This window comes from Carcharodon carcharias, chromosome 8, assembly GCF_017639515.1.
Source record: "Carcharodon carcharias isolate sCarCar2 chromosome 8, sCarCar2.pri, whole genome shotgun sequence".
Taxonomy (NCBI): Eukaryota; Metazoa; Chordata; class Chondrichthyes; order Lamniformes; family Lamnidae; genus Carcharodon; species Carcharodon carcharias.
Genome location: NC_054474.1, coordinates 130,837,284 through 130,854,018, shown reverse-complemented (window position 1 = coordinate 130,854,018; position 16,735 = coordinate 130,837,284).

Below are 16,735 nucleotides of genomic sequence, written 5' to 3'. Positions count from 1 at the left end.
TGTAATGTTGCCAACTCCGGTTGGACATATTCCCAGAGGCTTTATCACATGACCTTCCACCTCCAAGCATCACACCCAGTCAAAAAAACATTTCTTCCTTCATCTCCAATTAACTTAACTGCTCAAAGAAAATGAAAGGATCGAATTTTTGTTTTTAAATACACTATTATTCTTCTCCTGGGTTTGCTTGCACCAGTATCCAGGAGATTAAAGGGGATTTAATTCCTGGAGACTCCAGGACAACACTGAAGGTTGACAACCTGTATCCTTGTCAGGTACATTTCTATGTCCCTAACCTTTCTTATTGGTATCAGAATATTTATTAGTTGAAATAAGTTAAGAAGGTGGCTAAGAGTGAATTACACGCTCATCTGTCCCTCCAGGGGTTTGCGTTATTTTTTAAACACTGATGGAATCTTCAGTAGAATTCCAAATATGTTTTAAATTATTTATGATGCATACAGATTTTAAATTTACTTTTAACTGGCTATGATGGACCTTATTTCACTTTAACTGTCTGTAATTTACTTTGAGCAATCAATTGTGTCACTAAGCCTGTCTAATTTATCTTTGTTGCATGGCATCATTTTATTATGTTTTAAGATCTATAAAAAAGTCAGCTGACAAGAAGTTTTTTTTAAAATGCCATTACGATGCAATAGCTTCTGCCTTGTTATTACTTTCCTTGCATAACACTATTATAATAGTTGTTTAAAAACTATTCATGAAGTTTCTGGCATACAGCAGTTTTAACTCGCTCTCATTGCTGCAGGCCCCACTTAAAGTAACTCTACGATCAGTCCAACACACATGTCCAAAAGCTGTAGCATTTTTTTTTGGCACAGCCTGAGTCATCTTCAGCTGGTTTACATCTTCAGCTTTCACGCTGTGACCAAACTGATAAGATGAACGTGTGCTTTGATTTCTGGCTACAAGGTTCTAATATGAAACAAATTGGAGCTTTCACAATCCAGAAAGCCAGTTGACGTGGACATACAGGAAGAAACTGCTCCTAAAAGTAACCATACCACCATACGAAGAAGGAGCAAGTGTAGACCATTCAGCCCCTTGAGCCTGCTCTGCTATTTAATAAGGTCATGGCTCTTCTGATAGTAGGCTGAAACCTGCATCCCGCCTACCCCCCAATAACCTATCACCCCCTTGCTTACCAATAATCTATCCACCTCCGCCTTCAAAATATTCAAAGACTCTGCTTCCACTGCCTTTTCAGGAAGAGAGTTGCGTAGATCCACGGCTCTCTGAGTGAAAAGAATTCACCTCATCTGTTTTAAATGGGTGACGCCTTATTTTTAAACAATGAGACCTAATTCTGGATTCTCCCACAATCCTCTCCACATAGAGGATCTTATGTATTTCAATCATAAGAACATAAGAACTAGGAGCAGGAGTAGGCAATTCAACCCTTCGAGCCTGCCCCACCATTCATTACGATCATGGCTGATCTCATTTTGGCCTCAACTCCAATTTCCCACCCTCTCCCCATAACCTTTCAACCTATTACCAATTAAAAATCTGTCTATCTCCTCCTTAAATTTATTCAGCATCCCGGCATCCACTGCACTCTGAGGTAGTGAATTCCACAGATTCATGAAACTTTGAGAAAAGTAATTCCTCCTCACCTCTGATTTAAATCTACCACTCCTTAGCCTCTCGTTCTAGAACGCCCCAGAAGGGGAAACATCCGCTCCACGCCTACTTTGTCTATCCCCTTTAGCATCTTATATACCTCAACTAGATCACCTCTCATTCTTCTAAACTCTAGCAAGTATAGCCCTAAACTGCTCAATCTCTCCTCATAAGACAAGCCCTGCATCTCTGGAATCAATCTAGTGAACCTCCTCTGAACCACCTCCAATGCAACTACATCCTTCCTCAAGTAAGGGGATTAAAACTGTACACAGTACTCCAGGTGCGGTCTCACCAATGCCTTGCAACAACACTTCCCTATTTTTATACCCTATTCCTTTAGCAATAAATGACAAAATTCCATTTGCCTTCCTTATTACCTGCTGTACCTGCATACTAGCTTTCAGCGATTCATGCACGAGGACGCCCAGATCCCTCTGCACTGAAGCATTCTGAAGTTTCTCCCCATTTAAATAATAAGTAGCCTTTTTATTCTTCTGACCAAAATGGATAACCTCACACTTATCCACATTAAACTCAATCTGCCAAATTTTGGCCCATTCACCTAACCTGTCCATATTAATTTGTAAATTTCTTATTTCTTCATTGCAGCTTACTTTCCCACCTATTTTGCTGTCATCTGCAAATATAGCTATAGTACCTTCTATCCCTGAATCCAAGTCATTAATATAGATTCTAAATAGTTGGGGCCTAAGGACCGAACCCTGTGGCACCCCACTAGTTACAGCTTGCCATCCAGAAAAAGACCCATTTATCCCGGATCTCTGCTTTCTGTTGGTTAGCCAATCCTCTATCCAAGCTAATATATTACCCCCTAACTCCGTGTGATCTTATCTTGTGTATTAATCTTTTGTGCGGCATCTTATCAAAGGCCTTCTGGAAGTCCAGATATACTACATCCACAGGATCCCCATTATCCACTTAGCTTGTCACATCTTCAAAGAACACTAGCAAATTAGTCAAACACAATTTACTCTTCATAAAACCATGCTGAATCTGATGGATTGCATTTTGACTTTCCCATTACTACTTCCTTAATAATGGATTCCAACAATTTCCCAATGACTGATGTTAAACTAACTGATCTATAGTTTCCTACTTTCTGCCTCCCCTCCTTTTTGAATAAGGGTGTTATATTAGCATTTTTCCAATCCACTGGAACCTTTCCAGAATCTAGGGAATTTTGGAATATTATAGCCAATGCATCCACTATCTCTGCGGCCACTTCCTTTAAGACCCAGGGATGTAGGCCATCAGGTCCTGGGGACTTGTCACCCTTAATAGTTTGCTCAGTACTTTTTCTCTAATGATGGTGATTGTTCCTCCTTCTCTATATCCTCTGCACTACCTGTTACCATTGGTGTGGTACTAGTGTCCTCCACTGTGAAAACTGAGGCAAAATATTGATTAAGCATCTCTGCCATTTCTGCGTTCCCCACTATTAATTCCCCAGTCTCCTTCTCCAAGGGACCAATATTCAATTTAGCTACTCTCATTTCTTTTATATACATGTAGAAGTTTTCGCTATCAGTTTTTATATTTTGCGCTAATTTTCTTTCATAATTTACCTTTGCTCTTTTTATTTTTTTTTAGTAACCTTTTGTTGATCATTAAAAGTTTCCCAATCTTCCAGCCTGCCACTGACCTTTGCAATTTGGTATGCCTTAGTTTTTGCCTTTAAGTTATCTTTAACTTCCTTGCTTAGCCATGGATGCTTTTTCCCCCTCTTACCATCAAGTCACCTTACTCTTCTAAACTCCCGCGATACAAGCCTAGTCCACTCAACCTTTCCTCATAAATAAATAATAAAATACTATTAGCTTTCCTAATTGGTTGCAGTCTCATTCAGAAAACCTGCAAGAAAGGACGGGAAAGTGGAGTTTCGCCATGACCTTACTGATTGGCGGAGCAGACTTGAGGCCTTCTCCGATTACATATGGCAGGATTTTTAGCTCGGTGGGTGGGTGCACACCTGACCTGGCCGAGCATGAAATGATATGCGATGACAACGGCCGAGCGTGCCGATGTCAACGTGCAGTCGTACGATAGTTTGGTCAGCAGGCGTACTGTAGAGTTTTTGCTAGGTTTCTGAGTTTCCCTTTAAGTGATATTTGTGGCTCAGTGGTAGCTCTCTTGCCTCTCCAACAGGAGATTGTGAATTCAAACACACTCCAGAGACATGAGCACAAAGTCTAGGCTGCCACTTCAGTGCAGCACTGAGGGAGTACTGCACTGTTGGCGGTGCCCTCTTAGGTAGACTTACAAGCTCCCATACATCCTAGCCAAAATTTATCCCTCAGTCAATATCACTAAAACCGATTCATTGCTGTTTGTTTTGCACAAATTGGCTGTTGTGTTCCCTACATTAAAACAGTAACTACATTTCAAAAGTGCTTAATTGGTTCTAAAGAGCTTTGGGCATCCTGAAGTCATGAAAGGTGCAATATAAAAGCAAATCTTTCTTTGTATATTGAGGAATGAATCTGGCATTCACAATGCACTGTTTGCCAGTACTGCATCCTAACAAATAAAGACTTCATGACTTTTTTTATTGACTGCTGAAAGGATCACATTAACCTTCGACACAGTAAACATGCTGATCAACAAATACTTAGAGCCTAAGGAAAAAAAACTTGCAGCTAATTGAATTTGCATGGAAGCAGGCAAAGCAAAGCACATAAGAGTCATGGATATAAAAATGAATTCACATTATAAAACATTTATGAACAGTGAAGAGTATTTGTAAAGAATTTGCTGCTGGGTTTTATCTGCAATATTGAAACTGAAAATCAAGAACCTATGCCAGTTAACGTTATATTTCTGATTTGACTTGCTATTTATCAAAATGCCATAAATAGAAACTGTTGGTTACATACCAACCTTTTTAACAGAATCCAATAATCTATAGGAGCTAATTTCCCTTAATGCTGCTTTAAACACTCTAGAAATAAATTGAGGAAAAATTACTATTTAAACTCTCACAAACCAGTGCAGGACATTTCTGAACATTTTGAGAATCTGTGATTTGAGAATCTGTTGCCCTTTAGATGGATAATAAAATAGAGCCATATATCTCATGCCAGCTAATGCTAAGAATGACAATCAAGTACCGGCAGCCACCACTTGACACGTGGCATGGTGATCCTATAGTAATCAGGGTTATAGGCTGATTGAGGAATGGACAGCTAAACAGACCAGCTAAAAACTCAATTCCCTGGAGTAGAATCCCTGTGAGGGGTCTCTTCATTTTCCACTGCAATTTTGGTGACAATCCCGAAGAAATTATTTAAATGGTCAAACGCACTTGTCCAGGCTCTCTGCTGATCTCTTCCTGATAGGGGATTGGGAGCAAAATCCCATGAAAATTCTACCCCAAGGTAGCTGCAATCCATTGCCCCTCATCTTCACCAGAACCTGTATCACAGTTGAACAGCAAAGTCAAAATTCAGGAAGATTTCCTCGACAGAAGTAAAGCAAACATGTTGAAGTGGAATTTCCTTGGAGAATCTTCTAATCTCCAATTGTAGACTTTGTGATGTGGCTGCAGTGCCAAGCTTTGCGTTAAATGATGAAGTATTAATTGATTGTTCTTCAAAGAGGCGTTTTTTTACAATTGGTGTCTGATGTGATTTATTATCATTTGATGAGTGCAGCACCAGATGGGAATCAGGGAAGGATTAGTCAGAAGAATTATTATTTGTTGTTTCAAGGTGATTTTGTTCACCTTACAGTGCTTGCATGGACTGCTGAATGGGGAAATTATCATTACAATTTATCAATTCAACAAACCTTTTAGAATGGGACACAACGCAATTTGTATATTTTTAAAAATAATTTAAAAGGCACAGCATCTCATCAAGCCTCCATCATGTTTCTGGGAGAAATATGTTAAATTCAAATAAAGCAAACCCAATGATAATGCTTCCTTTCAAATATGCACATTAATTAATAAATTGTGTTCTCTCTCAGTCCTAACACTTCCCCCATTATTTCTGATGTAAATCTGAGGCACTCCAGCTGATAGCAACATTCAATGGCACCCTTCTGTTTTGAGAGACAATGATTTACACTGTGGTGGTCACCTCTGCATTAAGCATCGGCTGATGTGGCTCTGGAGCCCCACTCTGGCATGGCAGTCTCTGCCACACTTTCTGCTGAGGAAGACAGAGGGCTGAGAAGGTGCAGGATTCACCTCAGTTTTCTCTGGGCCTTCTTCACCGCTAGCTGGGCTTTCCATTTCTACTCGCCTATTCCAATGACCTTCAAGCCAACAGTTACAAACATGAATTAACTGGTCATCGTGAAGCCTCGTTATGTTAGAGACTGACTGCTGCATTTGCCTACATAAACTACTTGAGTCCAGCTGTGTTATCTATTGTGAACCACTTTGAGTTTCTTCTGAGAACATAATCCAGCACCATGATAAACTTATACGCCCAGTATCACCCGTCTTGAATGCAGAGGAGACAGTTGAAAATAATGTTTCCTAAGATGAAAAAAGCATAAATAAGTCAACTGAGAATGACCGCACTTTACAGATCATGACCATCAGCTGCTTCCTTAAATTGTTTTTAGGAATAGCAGCACAAATAGAGTTCCCCCGATGGTTCAGCATGTGGTCACATAGCTTGGTACAGTGCTCACTCTCAGACCATGCCCAGGTTCCATCCCTGTTGTGTGCAGAGTTCGCTGATCTCAACCCGAATGGAAATTGGCGACCACACCACCATTAAGTAGGCAAAAGCCAGCCAGGTTTCCTTTATCTGATCAATAACCAGAGGTTGTTAATGGGTGAACACCTGGTGAGTGCAGGAACTGACAGTGCTTTGTTGCCCTCTGTGGTCAAATTGCCCGACAACATTCATTATGTAGGTTTGTCCATGAAGCAGAAAGAGACAGAGAACTTGTGTTTAAATAACACCTTTCACAACCTCAGAACATTGATAAAGCACTTTATAGCCAATGGAATACTTTTGAGGTGTAGCCACAGTTGCAATGGAGGAAACAAGGCCACCAATTTGTGCACAGCCAAGTCCCACAAACAGCAATGAGAGCATAACCAAACAATCTTTTTTTTAAAAAAAGGAAATGAGCTGAGCGCTAAATATTGGCCAGGACAACAGGGAGAACTCTCCTTTTCACCCGAGGGGGCAGCCAGGTCCTAGGTTTAAGGTTTCATCAAAAAAAAAGGCAACTCTGACAGTGCAGCATTCCCTCAGTACTGCGCTGGAGTTTCAGCGTAGATTTTTACTAAATTCTTTGGAGTCGGATGAATGAATGACTAGATAATCTGTCTTTGGTTCCATTGCTTGAGGCAGAAAATGGTGGTGGTGGGGGTAGGGGTGGAGTAGTTAAGTGGGCCAGAACACACATCTTCATACTAAAGGACAGCAGCTTCTTGCAGTTTCCTTAGAGGTTCCTTAACTGTGCAAGTTTGTGTAAGTAATGGGAGATAACTACATTTTACGAGTAATTCTAAATCTGAAATTAATTTTGTTGCAATCAGCGTGAAGGGTTTTAGCCGTACACACACCGATTAGCATCCTTTCTTTTCTGGTTGTATTAGCTTTACAAAGCTAACCTCCAAGTTGGAATTTTATACTGCATGTTTTAAGAGTACAGATCAGGTCATGGTGGTCACCTGAAGTAAGTCTCCCACCTCTAGGTCCTGACTACTCTCTGAGTTATACTGCCATTTATACCATTATGTGATTTGCACTGACTAAAAAGTAACAGTATAAATGCAGCCTCCGGAGAAAAATCTATATTTAATTGTAGTTCAAACCAAGTGCTACTAGTGTTTTTTTCCATTTCTCGTTAATGCAGGGGCTCTCTATATTTATAAGAAATTACTTCAAGGTAAGAAAGAATTTGCATTTATATAGCTTTCTGAAGTGCATTAGAGCTGATAAATTTAATGCAATCACTGTAAGTGTAATCATACTAATGCAGCAGCCAATTTACACACAATAGTATTCCACAAACAGGGAATGAATGAATGACTAGGTAATCTGTTTTTGGTTCCATTGCTTGAGGGAGAATGTTATTCAGGATACGTGGGACACTATTTTATTTCAAACGTCGTTACTGGGGGCTCTTTACATCCACCTCCGGTTTCATGTTTCATCTTAAGGTTAGCATCTCTGACAATGTAACTCACCAACAATATCTGACTGGAGTGGAAATTCCCGTTTACGCCCACAACCTTCTGATTGAGGAGATAATAGTGCTGCTGAGCCAAGTTGACACTAAGTCAGTATTAAAACTAAATCATGGTGAACATTTTCCCCCCCCGTTGGGGGCGGGGGGGGGTTGGAATTGTGGGGGCGGATGCTGGTGGTCAGCCTTCTGATCGGCGCCCCCGGTTGGGAGGGGGTGGGTGCCACCATTTTACATGGGCGGGTCAATTAAGGCCCGCCCAGCATGACATTCACCAGGAAGCACTATGTGTTCCCTGTGCAGGTTGTGGTGGGGGGGGGGGGATGCCCTCAGCCGTGCACGAAACAGCACACAGATCTCCCTACATCCCAGAGTATTAAAGGAACTGCAAGCTGTAGCTTTCCTGTCTACCTTCACTTTCATCACTTGCTGTGATACCTTTTAAATGTTCCCTAGACAAATCACATGCTCTGTCTAATCTCTGTCTGAGATTTGATATGTAATCCAACAGTGTGGTTTCTGAATTTTGACCCACCAATTTCTCATAAATCAATTTCAGTGGTCCCCTTACCTCATGACCATAAACTAGTTCAAAAGGACTGAAACCAGCCAATGCATTAAGAGGGTCCCTCAGAGCAAATAATAAGAATAGAATTCCCCATCTCAATTCTGTGGATAATTCTGACTATACGCTCTCATCATAGTTTTTGGAATTTGATGCCATCTTTCCAAAGCCCCTTGTGACTCAGGATAATAAGCTGTTGACTTAAACTGTCTTATCCCCAAACTGTTCATTACTCTAGGGCCCGAATTTTTCCGTAGGTGAGTTGTGGCGGAGCCCACTCGCCGACATAAAAATGATGCGGGATGACGTTGGGAGGAACCCCCTATGTCATCCCGCCTCATACAAATATTCAGGAAGGCGGGCAGACAGCGAAATCAGCTGTCCACCCATCGACCTGTCAATGGCCAATTGAGGCCACTGACAGGATAATTAAGCCAATTAAAGGCCCTGCCCTTCTAACCTTAAGGCTGGCGGGCAGGCCAGGAGCCCCAGCGGGCTTCTGAAAAAGCATGAAACCCCATCCACCGGCAGGATGAGGTTTCATGTCTGTTTTAAAAAACTTGAATAAACATTATGTGATATTTACTAACATGTCCCATCTTGTGTGACATTGTCAAATGAGGGAGACGTGTTAATAATTTTTTATTTTTCTGTTTTTTAAGTTTATAACACTTTCAGTGCTCTCCCTGAAGCAGCACTTAGTCTCAGGGAGGTATGTGCTCTTTCGCATGCATGCGCGAAAGAGCACACCTTGACAGTTGGGGAATCCCTCCCCACACCCCCCACCCCCGGCACATGAAGAGCATAGCGCTTTCCATCAGGTGGCCAATTAAGGCCCGCCCACTCAAAATGGCAGTGGGGCCTGTTTCGGCAGTGGCAATCAGCTGCCGGCTCGCCACCGAGCCGGTGGGGCCCACCCGCCCATCAAGAGCAAAATTCTGCCCTAGGTGTGGTCTCATAAAGGAGCAAAGGATGTGTGTAAGGGTAGGCATTCTAAAATCTAACAAGTGTGAAAAGCCTTCAGCTTCTATGCTTCATGATGTCTACAAAGAACTGAAGTTAAGGAAACTCACTTTGAATTGCATTGTTCAGAGTATCATGTTTTTTTTGCCTGGGTCTTTTAAAATTAGAATTTTGCTGTCGGTGAGCTGGGGCAGGGCCCCAGGGCAGGGCATAAAATGACACGGGATGAAATTGGGCGGAACCTCCGATGTCACCCCTCCCCATTTAAATTTTCAGGAAGGCGGGGGCGCAACAAAATTAGCTGCGGGCCCGCCGAGCTGTCAACAGCCACTTGAGGCCATTGACAGGATCATTTAAACAATTACAGGACCTGCCCGTCCAACCTCAAGGTTGGCGGGTTGGCCGGAAACCCCAGCAGCAAATAAAAAAAAACATGAAACCTCACCCACCCGGCGGGATGAGGTTTCATGTAGGGTTTTAAAAATTGTAATAAAGTTGTTCTGTAAATTATGAACATGTCCCAACTCACATGAGGGGACATGTAAGGGAATTTTTTTTTTCTATTTTTAATATTTTTAAAAGTCCAGGCGATCTCCCTGAGACTGCACTTAACCTCAGGTAGATGCGCGCTCTTTCGTGCGCATGCGTTAAAGAGCGCACTCTCGATTTCAGGGCATGGCGCTTCCTGGTGGACGTCACGCTGGGCGGGCCTTAATTGGCCGGCCCACGTAAAATGGTGGTGCGGCCCGCTTCGCTGGCGGCGATTGGCTCCCCACCCACCAGGGATTGGGTCAGGCCCACCCGCCCGACAGGCAGAAAATTCTGCCCTATGTGTCTTACTGTTGCCTTAACGGAGGTGTATCTAGGAGTCAGATTAATTAGGGGATTTAGAAGTTATTATAGTAGTAATTTGTAGACATATGTATGTGCTTGAAAATTATTTCCTTGTGAATAAATGTTTAATCTAGATTTGTAAACCCCCATTAGACTCTGTGGTCTGATTACTGCTGAATTCAATGCCCACATCTCGATACATAGAAATTGAAAAAATAGTTGTGGCAGTTGTTTCAGGTTTCCCTCTGGGATTTGAACAACTCAGTACTTACCATCGGCTGTGCCATAACACAGGGAGTGACCACCCCATGGGCAAACTTACGCCCCAATCCTAGGATGCTGGATTCCCGTCAAGATTGCAAATTACAGCAGCAAGCATTGGTTTCTGCCCTGGAATTAATGCCCCAGGAGGCTGCTCCCCACTACTGTCTTTATTTAAAATGGTGGGAACTGGAGGAAGCATTTCAGTGACAGCTTGGTTGTCTGCTATTTAAGACATCGAATAGTTTGAGTGGTTTGCAGGGAAAATGTGACATCAGATGCATGATGTTACTGGACTAGTAATCCAGAAACCTGGACTGACTCTGAAAATGTGAATTCAAATCCCAGCAGGCCAGCGAGGTAGAACTTAAATGCAATTAGTAAATAAATCTGGAATAAAATGCTAGTCTCATTAATAATGATCATGAAACTATCGGATTGCTGTAAAAACCCATCTGGTTCACTAATGACCTTCAGGAAAGAAATCTGCCATCCTTACCAGGCGATGTAACTTCTGACCAACAACAATTTGGTTGACTCATAACTGCCCTCCAATGACCTAGCAAGCCACTCAGTTGAATCAAACCTCTACAGGCACTTGGGTGTACCTATGCTACATGGACGCAACATTTCAAGAAAGTGGCTCAAGGGCAATTAGTGATATCCTGAGAAATGCAAAAAAAAGTGACCAGACTTCAAACAGGTGATTTGTTTGTTAAAAGGAGAGAGATACATGATATGTGTTTGCCTGATGATATTTATCACCAATTTCTTTTTTCTCTGTTCCTGGAAACAAATCTCTTACATTGGCTATTGATGCTTTCAGATCATGCTCCAATCCTGATGGTTGAGTTAATAACCAAGACTATTAGAATCATGATACTCGAGATTTAATGAGACTTTGATGGAAGACCTTGACTGTATTAAAATGCTTCAGGCAGAACTGAGAGTTTACCTTGAATTTAATGATCAATCTTTTATACTCCTGCCATTTTGAGGAAGACCTTGAAGACTTTCATGCGTGGATACGTTCATCACTTTATCTCTTTCAAGAACAGCAGAATATTACAAAATATGATGAGTCCTTGTGCTCAAGCAACTTCCAGGTTCAAGTTGTGGTCTGTGCAGAGGTTTGTTTGGTTTCCTACTGGTAGTAACAAGCCCTCCAGGGGGTGAAATAATCAGCCTGGGTTTCCTGCTAACAATACATGGATTGGTTCTGCCTGTTGACATAACCTGGTTTAGCTGCAATGCCTCCCACTGTTGAATAGTGCTGATGCCTGGGCCTGGATTTTCACTCCTGAGTCGGGAAATTTCGACTCCCTGAACCCAACTTGGGAGAAACTGCTTCATACCACCAGATTTTCACTCTGAAGCAGGTGGGGGCCGGGAGTCAGGCCTGCCGATCCTGAAAGCAGTACCTATGCAGAGGAAGGCTCAGCGTAGGTTATGCAGCTCAGTTGGGGTTTCAAAGGAGGGCCAGTAAGAAGTGCCTGCTGAGAAGCAGTAAGTGGATGCAATTGGTTAGTTTGTCTGTTTATTTTATTCTTTGGATGTGGGCATCAATGGCTAAGCCAGCATTTATTGCCCATCTCAAATTGCCCTTGTTCAGAGGGCATTTGAGAGTCAACCACATTGCTGTGGGCCTGGAGTCACATGTAGGCCAGACCAGGTAAGGACAGCAGATTTCCTCCCCAAAAGGGGATTAGTGAACCAGATGGATTTTTAAAAAATTGAACTCAAATTCCACCATCTGCCATGACAGGATTTGAACCAGGTCCCTGGAAAATTTCCCTGGGTTTCTGGTCTAGCACCAATACCAATACTCTATTGCCTTCCCTCAAGTATTAACTGTACTAATTGTCCAACTGGTTGCTGACATGGAAGCGATGGCCGATCACAGGCTTTCCACAAAAAAATATAGTCATTGCTGCTCCCTATTCACTTTGTAGTGAAGGAGCACACTCTGCCAAGTTAAGGCTGGAAAAGCTTCAGAAAACATAACCACTGAGATGGCAGCAACTTGAGACCAGCAGCTGCGTACAATATTCTGTATTGACTCAGGTTGCTGTAATGCCTCGGGGATGACTGATGCGCACCAATTTTGCCGCGATCCTTTGCCCTTCCACCTACCCTCTTCCCACCCATCTGTCTGGGTGCAGCCATGCAATTGAGCCATGGCCAAGACCCTCATAGCTGCACACTGTCAATATTGGCAGATCATTGTGACTCAAAGGGAGTAGGCCAGCTGGGCAGTTTGTGTTTCTGAGCACAGCATGTCATCTGGGAGTGACAGGAACAAAAGCCAGACCATCCTGCATTCATCCAGCCCCAGTTCCTCAACCCCACCACCGCCACCCCCCCCCAGCATTCGGCATTGACAAGATAGAGAAGATGGTTTGTGTATGTAAGCAGGCATATATCTTTATGACCATTTGAAGCTGGAAGCCTTCCGTGCCTTTTCTTTCTCCATTTGTCATGCCAAGATGTCAAAAAGGCGGGAAAGTAGGGATGAAACAGGAGGGGCTGTGCCCTACCTCAGTGACCAGGACTTCCAGGTCCTGGTTGAGGTGGTCCAGAGACAGCGCAGCATATTGCATTATAGTGGCCAGCAGAACTCACCCATAGTGACCAAGATGGCATCGCAAGTGATAGCCTCCACTATTAGCGGAGTAGGGAACCATGTAGGGGGCCAATTTTGGATTCAACATAGGAAGAGGCTCGTAAAGGTGATTTGTTTGGCACAAGCACACAGAGGTCCAAGTGATGGTTCACACCTGAATGCTGCACCTATGGTGGGAGACCTGGCACATACTTCTCTTATAGCTATTTGTCCCTGGTGGCACTATAAATTAGGCTAACATCACTCTTAATTCTGTATCTGTAGGACAAAAGAGCTCATTATGGCAGGGAGATAGCCCGGACTGGAAAGGGGCTACGAGGCTACAGGCGACCAGGAATGTGAAGGAGACAGACATGGGGGTAGCCAGGGTGCCTGTACAACGGGTTGTTGGAGACGGAGAATTGTCCATAGCAGGTACTAAGGTGGTGGTAGAGGCACTTTGGAACATGATGGTAATGTGGAGGTGATGTTGTGAGTTCACAAGGGATGTTAGTATGAGAGGGAGTGTAAAGGTTGGGTTGCATGATAAGAACACTCTAATTGTGGTTAGAAGTTAAAGGCAATGGTATGTATCAGGACATGATCTCACACTGTAAAGTGCTACATCTCATTACCACCTTTTTTGTCTCACACAAGTCCCAGTGTCACTTAGGAATGTGATGAAGGGTCATACGGACTCGAAACGTCAACTGTATTCCTCTCTGCACAATGCTGTCAGACCTGCTGAGTTTTTCCAGGTATCTTTGTTTTTGTCCCAGTGTCACTTGTTTTCCCCCAGAACACCTCACCTTGGGCATTGAGAGGGGGGGAAGAGCTGCCAGAGGAGACAGGCTCACATCAGACTAGCTCACTCTCCGTCAACGTAGAGACTGACATATTGGAGGGTGTAGCACATTTGTAGAGTCAGTGACACATGGTGAAGGGCACTGCGCCAGAGTGCAGGGGGAGGTACACAGTCTCCCTCGGAGGAGGGAGCAAAGTCACGATGCTCCAGTGAGCAGCATCTCAGGATTGACCTTATACTATTTGGAGCATGAGCAACAGGTGTGTGGACATCTGGCAGAGTTCCCTAGGGTAATGCAAGCTCGTGCACTAAGAGTGCAGCAGTCCATGGTGGTCATGAGCTCCATCTTGTCTCAGGGGCTCAGCCGCATGAGCTCAAAGCATGAGAGAATGGCCAATCTCATGGAAAGACATATGCAGCATCACTCGGAGTGGATGCAAAAGTAGCATTACTCCCTGCAAAGAGCAGAAAACTCACTCAGTAGCCTGGAGCAGTCCGCTCAGAGTATGAGCTTTGACATCCATGGAATATATGAGGAACTGTGTTCCCTTTACAGGACTTTTGCACTGGTGGCACAACGGTTGCTGGATTGCACCCCAGCAGCCAGCCCCAGTTCACCCACCTGAAGGCCAACCTAGGGCTGTGGAGGTTAGTGAGGAGCATGAAGGCTCTGAGAGCACCTCGGCACCCTCATCTTCTTCTAATTCCCCAGCCCCTCAGCCAGAGCCCTCATCTGTGCTATGTGTTACACGAACATACGAATTCAGAGCATCTGTAGGCCACTCAGCCCCTCGAGCCTGCTCCGCCATTCAATAACATCATGGCTGATCTGATTGTAACCTCAACCCCATATTCTTGCCTACCCCAGATAATCTTTCAGCCTCTTGTTAATCAATAATCTATTTAGCTCTTCCTTAGAAGTATTCAAAGACTCTGCTTCCACTGCCTTTTGAGGAAGAGAGTTACAAGTACTCACAATCCTGAGAGTAAAAATTTCCCCTTGTCTGTCTTAAATAAGTAACCCTTTATTTTTAAACAATGACCCCTATTTTTCTTTCTCATGGAAATGTATATATTCTGAAATAGTGCTTTGAATGTCTGCCACTGAGCTTCTATTGACATATTCCTTATCCTCGTTTGCTAGTTCTGCTTTCATACCCTCATAATTGCCTTTATTTAAGTTTAAAATACTAGTCTTGGATGCACCCATTTCTCCCTCAAAATGAACGTAAAATTCAATCATATTATGATCGCTGCTATCCAGGGGTCTTCACTAGGATGTCATCAATTAATCCTATCTCGTTGTACAATACCAGGTCTAGCGTAGCCTGCTCTCTGGTTGGCTTCAAAATGTGCTGTTCTGAAAAACTATCCCAAAAACATTCTATGAACTCTTCATCTACACTAACTTTGTCTATCTGATTTTCTCAGTCTATATCCAGATTAAAATTCCCTATGATTATTGCTGTACCTTTCTGGCAAGCTCCCGTTATCTTTTTTTTATAAAAATATAAAAACAAAAAACTGCGGATGCTGGAAATCCAAAACAAAAACAGAATTACCTGGACAAACTCAGCAGGTCTGACAGCATCAGCGGAGAAGAAAAGAGTTGACATTTCGAGTCCCCATGACCCTTCCACAGAACTGCTGTTGAAGGGTCATGAAGACTCGAAACATCAACTCTTTTCTTCTCCGCTGATGCTGCCAGACCTGCTGAGTTTGTCCAGGTAATTCTTTTTTTTATACTCTGTCCTACTGGGTAGTTACAATTAGGGAGCCTTTTCACCACTCCCACAAGTGACTTCCTGCTTTTATCATTCCTCATCTCAACCCAAACCGCTTCTACATTCTGGTTTCCTGAACTTAGGTCATCCCTCTCTATGCTAATGATGCTAATACCATTATAAATTAACAGAATGTAGTAATCTCATTGTAATATACCTTTAAGACAAATGTTGTAACGTAAAATCACATGATCTTGGTTCCCAATATTACAGTAGCGCAGGCTACCTCTGTAGGGTAGATTTGAGTTAGAGTCTGAAGAGGAAAGACAGAGTTTTGAGTTGTGAGCACACAAGTGTAGCTGCTGAGTTTCTTTAGTAAATAAACAGAATGTTTTTCTTCTAAGAACGGTCTACTGATCTTCTCTGTCTGGGTACCAACTTGGTCACCCCGAAACAAGCATGCAACCTAGATCCTTTAACCTCAACAAACAAGGGCACTGGGATCCAACACAGAGCCACCCCTCCACCTTTTCCTAATTTTTTGTCCTTCCTAAATGTCACATACCCTTCAATATTCAGATCCCAATCTATGTCATCCTGTAGCCATGTCTCTGTAATGGCTATCAGATCATACTTACTTATTTCTATTTGTGCTATCAGTTCATCTGTTTTGTTTCGAATGCTATGTGCGTTTAGATACAGAGCCTTTAGTTTTGTCCTTTTATTATTTTTGTAGGGTCTAGCCTTATCTGATTTACTCTTTCATTTGAACTCTCTCTCCCCCTTCTTGTCACCATCTGTTTATCATTTCCCATATTAATAGCTGTTTCTCTTGCCTTGTGTCTACTCTTTGGTTTAACACATCTTCCCAAATTTGATCCCTTGTCCCCACTATTCAGGTTAAAACCCCTCTACTTCCCTAGTTAGGCAGCTTGCGAGAACACCAGCCCCAGCATAGTTCAGGTATAGACCTTCCAAATGGTACAGATACCGCTTTCCCCAATACTGGTGCCAGGGCCCCACAAACCGAAACCCACTTCTCCCACACCAGTCTTTGAGCTATGCATTAATTTCTCTAATCTTATTTGTTCTATGCCAAACTGCACATGGATCAGGTAATAATGCAGACATTGTTACCTTTGAGGTTCTGCTTA